Here is an 11,315-nt window from a genome sequence, read left to right as displayed (position 1 = left end):
CAGATCGTGTGATGGTGTCGACTTTTCTTGATTATACAGATGGTATGATGGTGTCGACTTTACTTGATTATACAGATCGTGTGATGGTGTCGACTTTACTTGATTATACAGGCCGTATGACATTGTCGACTTTACTTGCTTATACAGATCGTGTAATGATGTCGATTTTATTTGATTATACAGATCGTGCGATGATGTCGACTTTACTAAATTATACCGATCGTGTAATGATGTCGACTTTACTTGATTATACATTATATATTAGTGATGATGTCGATTTTACTTAGTTATACGGATCGTATGATTATGTCGACTTTACCTGATTATACAGACCGTGTTATGATGTCGACTTTACTTGATTATACAGTTCGTGTGACGATATCGACTTTACTTGAATATACAGATCGTGTGATCGTGTCGACTTTACTTGATTATACATATCGTATGATGATGGCGACTTTACTTGGTTATACAGATCGTGTGATTGTGTCGACTTAACTTGATTATACAGATCGTGTGATGTAGTCGACATTACTTTATTGTGCAGATCGTGTGATGGTGTCCACTTTACTTGATTATACAGATCGTGTTATGGTGTCGACTTTACTTGGTTATACAGATCGTGTGATTGTGTCGACATTACTTGATTATACAGATCGTGAAATGGTGTCGACTTTACTTGATTATACAGATCGTTTTATGGTGTCTACTTTACTTGCTTATACAGATCGTGTTATGATGTTCTCTTTACTTGATTATACAGATCGTGTGATGGTGTCGACTTTACTTGATTATACAGATGTGTGATTGTGTCGACTTTACTTGATTATACAGATCATGTTATTGTGTCCTCTTTACTTGATTATACAGATCGTGTTATGGTGTCCACTTTACTTGATTATACAGATCGTGTGATGGTGTCGACTTTACTTGATTATACAGATCGTGTTATGGTGTCCACTTTACTTGATTATACAGATCGTGTGATGGTGTCGACTTTCCTTGATTATACAGATCGTGTGATTGTGTCAACTTTACTTGATTATACAGATCATGTTATGGTGTCCTCTTTACTTGATTATACAGATCGTTTTATGGTGTCCACTTTACTTGATTATACAGATCGTGTTATGGTGTCAACTTTACTTGATTATACAGATCGTGTTATGGTGTCGACTTTACTTGATTATACAGATCATGTTATGGTGTCCTCTTTACTTGATTATACAGATCGTGTTATGGTGTCAACTTTACTTGATTATACAGATCGTGTGATTGTGTCAACTTTACTTGATTATACAGATCATGTGATGACGTCGCCTTTACTTGGTTATACAGATCGTGTGATGGTGTCGACTTTACTTGATTATACAGATCGTGTGATGGTGGCGACTTTATTTGATTATACAGATCGTGTGATGGTGTCGACTTTATTTTATTATACAGATCGTGTTACGATGTCGACTTTACTTGATTATATAGATCGTATTATGGTGTCGACATTACTTTATTATACAGATCATGTGATGACGTCGCCTTTACTTGATTATACAGATCGTGTGATGGTGTCGACTTTCCTTGATTATACAGATCGTGTGATGGTGGCGACTTTACTTCATTATACAGATCGTGTGATGGTGTCGACTTTATTTTATTATACAGATCGTGTTATGGTGTCGACTTTACTTGATTATACAGATCGTGTGATGGTGTCAACTTTACTTGGTTATACAGATCGTGTGATGGTGTCGACTTTACTTGGTTATACAGATCGTGTGATGGTGTCAACTTTACTTGGTTATACAGATCGTGTTATGGTGTCGACATTACTTGATTATACAGATCGTGTGATGGTGTCAACTTTACTTGATTATACAGATCGTGTGATGGTGTCGACTTTACTTGGTTATATCGATCGTGTGATGGTGTCAACTTTACTTGGTTATACAGGTCATGTTATGGTGTCCACTTTACTTGATTATACAGATCGTGTTATGGTGTCCTCTTTACTTGATTATACAGATCGTGTGATGGTGTCGACTTTACTTGATTATACAGATCATGTTATGGTGTCCTCTTTACTTGATTATACAGATCGTGTTATGGTGTCTACTTTACTTGATTATACAGATCGTGTGATGGTGTCGACTTTACTTGATTATACAGATCGTGTTATGGTGTCGACTTTCCTTGATTATACAGATCATGTGATGACGTCGCCTTTACTTGATTATACAGATCGTGTGATGGTGTCGACTTTATTTATTATACAGATCGTGTTATGGTGTTTACTTTACTTGATTATACAGATCGTGTGATCGTGTCGACTTTACTTTGTTATACAGATCGTGTGATGATGTCGACTTTACTAAATTATAACGAAGGTGAAAAAAATTGATTAATTGCACTGCATTATTTTAAACGCCGTCGCAATGCTTATCAAACAGCCGGAACTTAACTAATAATGAAAAGGTGTAGGAAGATAAGAGAGAAGCGCCTGAAAAAAGAATTAGAATGAGAAGTTCTTACAGTAAAGTTTAAATTAATTTGAAGATTTTTTTCCAATTAGAATTGATTAACAGCTATATAAAACAGCTGTGACGACGTGGGAACGGATATCAGGTAGTTTTATGTGGCGAACTTAAAGGAGCTAACCTTATCTTTCGACTGAATCACCACAGAGAGCAGTTGAACTTTTGGATAGCTGTTTATTTTCGTCTCCGAATTTCATCAATACATATTGTTTGCAGTATGCAATGATGAAATATTCTCCTCAATCGTTTATTTCACAATTCAATTTTTCCTATCTGCAAAAATGAATCATGGCGACATATTGTCGAGGCTGATCATCAAATACACTGAACTCTTTGAAGACACATTGATTCTCTATCTACATAATGAAGTACGAATTGAAAAATTATTTAACACTATAATAGTGCTTCCTGTTAGGGAAGAGATATTAAATGACGACTTGATGAAAACGAAAAGATAAAAAGGACTGACAAATTTCAGTGTATTCACTCTATGATAAATCCCATAAATTGCATAAGTTTGGCGATCGAGTAGTTATAAGTCTTTTTTTCGACCAAAATAACAGGTCCTACTGTACAATAGACAAACAGATCGGGAAAATGATGTAGGTAATCAAGGGACATGGGTTAATCGATAAAATACTCCTTAACCAAATAAGAAGACTGAATGCTGCCGAAGACAATGACGTATTTGAAACATTTGATATTATGATACCACAAATGACTTCAGAATATCTAATTTATAAAACTCACTATATCTGTCTGTCTGTCTGTCTGTTTGTCTGTCGGTCTTCATATTTTCAAACTCTACTTCTTCTGAAACTAAAAGTTTTAAACCAGCGCTAGGGGTCTCAAATAATTGGATTTTATGGGCCCTCCTTTTATGGGTCTTTAGTCGGTTAAAATAGTTTTAAGGGACTAAAAATGGGTCAAAATTTTAAATTTCGTTATACATTTTGTACATTCATCTTAGTTTATTTTTAGTCAGTTCATGTGCTTGACACATTAGCACGGTCAGCTTTCATTGTTACAATTTTGCTTTCGGTTTCGATTCCAGCTGATGGCACCGATATACTTTTTTTTTACTTTTGAAATCACGACTCTATAATAATATATACGACATCTGGACAAATTCAAATATCATATTTAAGCGTATTTTTCGACTGGGCAAAGCCGAGCTCTCCCACCCCGCTTGTATTAGATTTATAAAAAAACAAGAATCACAGATAAAACTCCAAAAGAAAAAATATTGACTCCAAGGACAGCAGCTGAGTTCATAAAATGATCTCATCTATTTTGGCAAAAAATCGACTTTCTCGAAACTGTGAATAGTGAGACTGTGAATAATGAGAATGGTGGTAAGAAAGAGAGAGAGAGACAGACAGACAGACACTATGATTAATCAAAGAGCAGACTCTATTTTTGGATATACGTGCTCTTTTAATTTAGCCTCATGTTTCCAACTCCTTTTGGGCTTTCAAGACCTCAGCACGTGACTATTATGATTAGGACTTTTCCAAACAGACGGACACATTTTGTCCGTTCATGAAGTCATTCTGTTAGGTATTAACGCCTCTTTACAGAAGGTGGATGATGTAATTTCTATCCTATAAGACATGTTCATTCGAGAGTGACTTCCGACAAAAAATATATAACGATATTTATTCACACTCCAAGCACCTGTCTTTGGGGAGCTGGATTTACCAATAATAAAACAAACTTTGCATTTAATTTCCTCATGTGGGAATGAAACTACATAGCTACAAAGTTTGATTTCTCTATAGATATATTATATATTTACAAAACTAATATATATATATATATATATATATATATATATATATATATATATATATATATATCAGCATGTCTGTCAGTGTATCCCTTGTTTCTCATTTACACCATGTACAAATATCTATTTCCTATTTCACGGTGATCGCGGATCCAGGATGTAAGAAACGGCCCTCGCTGGTGTTTACCGAAGACTTATGACTTAATTTGACATCCAGACTCGTCATAGAAAGAGGAGAAAGGGGTGTAAAAGAAAAAAAAAGGTCCTGATCACGAAACATTCACACCTGTTGCGGTTCACCTGCTGTAGGTCGGGCCCCTCAATCGACAAACGGTACGCGATAAATCGAAACAGGCGCTCTTTTTTTTTTTTTTTTTTTTTTTTTTACTTTACCCTTTCTCGTGTTTTTATTTCTTTGCAGCGAGTTATTTGCCTTAGGAAGATGACATTCAATGAATCACCGTTGTGAAGTGGGGCGGGGCGATTTGTCAAAGACACTTCACATCGTGAGTAAAGAATTCTGGAATTTCAGTGTTTGTACTTGCAATCAAACCGCCCTACGATTGAATGAACATTTGGAAATTACACATATATACAAAGAACTCGCGCACATACTTGTAAACACGTATATCTCTCTTTTCTCTCTCGTCCTCTCTCTCTCTCTCTCTCTTTCTCTACACACACAGACACACACACACACACACACACACACATGTATATATATATATATATATATATATATATATATATATATATATATATATATATCATTTGAGGTTGCTATTTTTCAAAGGTAAGGTAACCAGTGAAATATAACGAGGGGGCTCAATACGGAAGTAGAGCAAGTTACACTTTCAATTTGTCTTTACATAAGCAGTAATGTGTTGCTACACAGTCATGAGCATGTTTCGGTCTTCTAGTATTAAGTAACTAGAGACCTCTCCGGGCAACAAAGCTTCAAAAGCAGAATTCTCAATCCATTAAGAATTCCGCTTTTGAATATAAGTTTTGTTGCCTGGAGAGGTCTCTAGTTACTAAATATTAGAAGACCGAAACATTCTCATAACTGTGTAGCAAGAAATTATTGCTTATGTAAAGACAAATTGAAAGTGTAACTTGCTCTACTTCCGTATTGAGCCCCCTCGTTATATATATATATATATATATATATATATATATATATATATATATATATATATATATATATATATATACGGAAAATATCGTTCCGTGGCGGGAAAAATGAATTCCCTACCAGAACAGTTCTGCGCCGTTTTTTAAATTGATTCTTCAAATTTTAATAAAAATTCATGACATGATTTTGATGCTTGCAAATGTCTCAAATTTAAAAGGTGTTTAGAACAAACTGACGCGCGATATAAATTCGCATAAAAATTATATTTTAATTCATACGGAAAATTAGACATGTGCATGCAAGTATTATGTTTTTTTTTCTTAACAGTTCACTTCCTGTAAGTAAGAAAATACTCGAGCTGAAATCGAAACCAAACCCTAACTATAATAAGTCAAGTGTGATAACCATTGGACCAGCTTGATACGTTCTTTAAAATGCGTGTTCAAACCTAATTGTCCTATACGCAAGGAATCTGTAATGTGAACCATTCACTCATGCGTATTCGTGAAACAGTTGACAAACAAATAAAAATCTGATGATTCCCACACACCAATTTTCCAATTTTAACCCCTTAGCAGCCCTTTATGAAAACGAACTTTAAGTTTTCCACATGTCTGAATATCCTATATACCCATATACCTATATCAAGTCTGTAGATCAAAAATTCGTTCAGTATATAGGTTGAGGAGTGTCCTCACACACGCACAATTTTTCACTTAGTCTTCCTTTTTCCTGTTTCTTGTTTTCTTAATCTCAGTGAATATGTATAACCTGTCACTAACTGTTAAATAACTTTTTTGGTGTAAGTATGATTGATTTCATATCGTCAGTTTCATTTAATATATTAACCTGTAAAATCAATTGTATATTTTTCAAACCTCTTCCCTTTGATGGAAAGAATTGTATTCTTCGAAACTCTGTAGAATAAGGTTTTCATGTTTTTTTTTTTGTTGTTGTTTGTTTTGTTTTCCTTACCGGCGTATGATTTTTTTTTTTAATTTGAAGAAAATTTCAATAACAAGATTGTTATTTTATATTATATATATATATATATATATATATATATATATATATATATATAACTCAAATGACCTTGTAACGGGTGTTGTAATCCAACATCCGGTTTACGACTTCTGGTTGCGCATGCGTACATAAACAAATAATCAACGCGAGAATGAAACGTATTGTTTTACTGTGGACGTTTTCAGCGTCCCAATTGTTGTTTTTTTCTTTCGCGTTTAAATTATCCAAATAAACAATTGTTAATACTTTCTGCTTTTTTTATATCGTCCATTTCCGTATTACGTTTAAGTTATTTGAACGCAATTTTCTTACAAATAAATTAACCTGTAGACAACCATAATTACAAAGGCGATTTACCCACCGCCTTCATTTTCTTAATTTATTCTCCATTTTTTAATACACCTTCCTTAAAAAGCATCCATACATTTTCTTCCACACTACCAACATAAATAAATACCCCCGAAAATATGTTTTTTTTTTAATTTGCGTTACAAATAAAGAATCAACGCAACAATAAAATGTATGGTTTCACTGTGTACGTTTTCAGCGTCCAAATTGTTTTTTTTTTTCGCGTTTAATTTAAAAGATATATCAAAATTTGAATTTTACTTGAAGTAATGTGGTATTTGTTCAGTGCACATTTACCTATAAGTATGACAAACCACTTATAATTCAATGGGTCTAAGTTTTTTTTTTCAAAAATAAACAATTATAAAAATAACGACTCATAGAAATCTATCTATATTGTTTTTTTCATTTTAATATACTTTCATAGAAATGTTTCTGTTATGTCACAAAAAACAATTTTCTTTACGTCACTAGTGTCACGCTCATACATTAATTCCATAGCCTATATAACATACTGACCCAACGGGTCACGGGTAGTCTAGTATATATATATATATATATATATATATATATATATATATATATATATATATATATATATAAGATTTTTATTTTATATTTTTATATTAATTCATATTGTATGTATATGCTGTCCTTCGTATCCGGAGACGACTTCCTGTGAACCATCATTCTCTACTTGTCCCGGTCGCGACTGAGAGTCTGCCAGCTTCCAGTAGGGATCAACCTGTCCTTTAGATTTCGTTTGATGCTGTCACGAAACCTGAGCTTAGGTCTGCCTATGCCTCGTACCCCATCTTCCAGTTGTGAAAACAGTATCTGTTTTATTATATTTATTTTATAGTTCATATTTTATATATATATATATATATATATATATATATATATAAATATATATATATATATATATACACACACACACAGATTGATATTTTCCAAATGTAATGCAACCAATGAATTTTTACGAGTGCTCAATACCGAAGTGACCTCCTGATTAATTTTGTGTTGGAAACTTCTTTACAAGTTTCATTACGGATACTACTTTCGTAGAAGCAATATTGCCTGAACAAGTCTCTAGTTACCTGTAACTGGCTAACCGAAGCATGCGCATAAATGTGTAGCGACATATAAGTGCTTATGTAAAACAAATAAAAATTATATGAGTAGTACGTATATATAATTATTTCCACGGCCATCTCACAAGAACCATGACAGCCATTAAACCGGAAGTCCAAGATTCGAGTTGCGTCCTCATTTGGGCTCATCACGAAGACACATCCGAATTCGGGATTCGAAACCCGAGCCTCTTACATGCGATACGAGCACTCTGTCAAAAGCGCCACGTACAAAATGTCTATTAACTAACACCAATCAAGCAAACCGCAGCGAAATCTGAGAGTGGAATGAACTTACTTCGTCTCGAACAAGGGATGTGTCTCAAAAGTAGGAATTTTATACTCGCTAAGGATGTCATCACGACAAGCTTACCTAGTGAGCAATGAGCAATAGACCATTCAGAATGTGAAAGAATATATATATATATATATATATATATATATATATATATATATATTGGGATGTGATGTACAAACTGCCATTAGCGTATTAAGCGACGCTCTTTGTGTAAACAAATCGAACGAAGGTATTTGAACCATGTCAAAACATCGTTAATTGATTACTCACACAGTAGCAGCCCTATAGCGCAATGGTGAGAAGCCTTCACTTTCATTTGAGCGGTCGGGTTTCGATTCTAGAGGAAGCCGCACTGATGATGTTTCTAGCCGCACTGATGAGCTGTGAAAGAGCGAAACAGTAGTGTACGTGGATGACTATAATGCTCCCTATCTTGGGTTGAGCATATTGGGAAGTGATATACAACTTGCCATTAGCATATTAAGCGACGCTCTTTTTGTAAATAAATCAAGCGTCAAAAATCGTTAATTCATTTCCCACACAGCAGCCATACAGCAGGATTTGGGCGGTCGGGTTTCGATCCTTGGGGCAGTTGCCTGTCTAGCCGCACTCTGAAACAGCGAAACCGTACTATATGTGAATGACTATATATATATATATATATATATATATATATATATATATATATTTAAATAAGGGAGTAGTCACCAACAATGTGTATTTTTTAACATTATTTTATTATTCCGTGTCTTGGTTTTTCATTGAGAATTATGTTTGGATCATTGTAATAATGTTTTTAAGTCATTCAAATCGTTTACGCGTCTAAAACGCGCGTAAACGATTTGAATGACTTAAAAACATTATTACAATGATCCAAACATAATTCTCAATGAAAAACCAAGACACGGAATAATAAAATAATGTTAAAAAATACATATTGTTGGTGACTACTCCCTTATTTAAATATACATCTTTCTTTCGTTGGAATTTATTAACCCATTTTATATATATATATATATATATATATATATATATATATATATATATATATATACTAGTATGGGTATCCGGCGTTGCCCGGGTCGACATAAATTTTCGTTTTGAACACACCTACTATACTAAGGATAATAATCAGTTTCATCATCGGTAACGTCAATCCCCCCCCCACGCACACACAACAATTTCAAAAATAAAAGAACAGATAAAAACATGTAAACATAATCGCCCCAAAAAAGAAGTATGTGATACCTTTTCCACCAGGTGAGATTCTAACAAGAGTAAAAATCATTTATTTATGGGCGCCCGAAATAGCTGATCCTAAAAATATGCGAAGGGAATGCGATATTATATCGGAGCACACTTACACATTTCCTTTGCCCTATCTCCTCTCTCTTTGCCGTTGACCGAAGTAAAAGATTCCTAAGGAAATATTATTATCTCGGGAAAGTTCTTCCACCCGCAATGAACAGCCGTAAAAAAATAAAATAAAATAAAAATATTAAGTTTTCTTGAAAAAAAAAAAAAACTAATTTTTTTTTCATGTACTTTCATCGGTAAATATTACCTTACGCTACAACATAACACCAACTACTCTAATTTGTTTTTTAGGGGTATTCGAGGTCGCTGACAACGAATCTGATACTCAAATCCGCCGCAAATTTACCGTTTGCATGGTATGAACCCCGAGACGTTGGGACTATTTTGTGCCATTTCACCGCCTTCGGTAGTATTTTTCTTACATGATACGTTCGCGTGCGAACGGGCGTAGTGGTGTGTCTTATCACATCGCGTAGGAATCTTGGCATGCCGGAATCTTTAAGCGATCATTTCAAATATGTTTTAAAACAAATGTGGTTTACTTATTTATTTATTTATTTATTTATTGTCTTATGTAGTTTTAATGCTTTTTAATTGATCTAAAAAAAAATAAGTTTCACGAGATTTACAAAAACATAAGCACCAAATATATTTTTATGTTTCTTGTTCTTTTTGGGGGGTGGGAGTATTCAATTATAGGACTTGTGTAGTTTAACAGGTGCTTCTGCAGTTTAATTAACCGTTTTTCCATGAAATGACACCTCAGTCAAAAGATACATTTAAACCAGCACCAAACTCAAAGAAAACCAACCTGCCTCCTCCCTTGAGGCTTGCATTTACGAGTATCCGCGGGCTTAGAACTAACTTAAATGATGTTGAATCATATCTCCTTGTAAACACCCTGGATATCTTCTCCTCAATGGTTTACCTCTGCTTGTGCAGCTGCTATTGCTCAAAGGCAGCATGAGTTCCGCAGATTCAACCGACATAAGTCCAATTCAAACAGGCAGAAGTATATAGAAGCTAGAAATAATTGTAAGAGAGTAATAGAGGCAGCTAAGACAGATTACACTGAAACCACCATGAAACCCATTGAAGCACAGAAATTAGGTACCCGTGTTTTTTTGAAAATCTACAAAAGTGTAGTAAATAATAGGCAGTCAACGATTCCCTCACTATCAAACAATCATGAGGTTGCTTGCACGACAACCGACAAGGCAAATCTGCTTGCCAGTCGGTTTGCCTCAAACTCCACACTGGACCCGGCATACCACTCCTTCCCCAACTTTCCTTTTCGGACAGACGCCACACTAGACGATTTGAAAATCACCCCTTCTCAGGTGCATGGTATCATAAAAAACCTAGACACCTCAAAAGCATGTGGACCAGATCTCATCCGGGATGTGCTAATAAAAAACTGCTCTGCTGAGATTGTTCCAGTTCTCTCTAAACTTAAATGCCTTAATGAATCTTGCTTTCCCGACTGTTGGAAAACCGCTTCTGTGGTACCAGTCTTCAAGAATTCTGGTGAAAGTACTGACCCACTAAATTATCGCCCCATTAGCCTCCTCCCGCTTTTCGCCAAAATATTTGAGTCCTTAGTTAATAAAGCCCTAGTCCAACACCTAACAGCTGCTAAATTCCTAATCGACAAACAATATGGATTCAGGCAAGCCCGTTCAACAGCAGATATCTTAACTTTAGTCTCTGAACGTATATACCGTTCACTGGACAAAAC

The sequence above is a fragment of the Euprymna scolopes genome, chromosome 1, assembly GCF_053919585.1.
Source record: "Euprymna scolopes isolate OS-2025 chromosome 1, ASM5391958v1, whole genome shotgun sequence".
Taxonomy (NCBI): Eukaryota; Metazoa; Mollusca; class Cephalopoda; order Sepiida; family Sepiolidae; genus Euprymna; species Euprymna scolopes.
Note: the sequence above shows the minus strand (reverse complement) of the source record.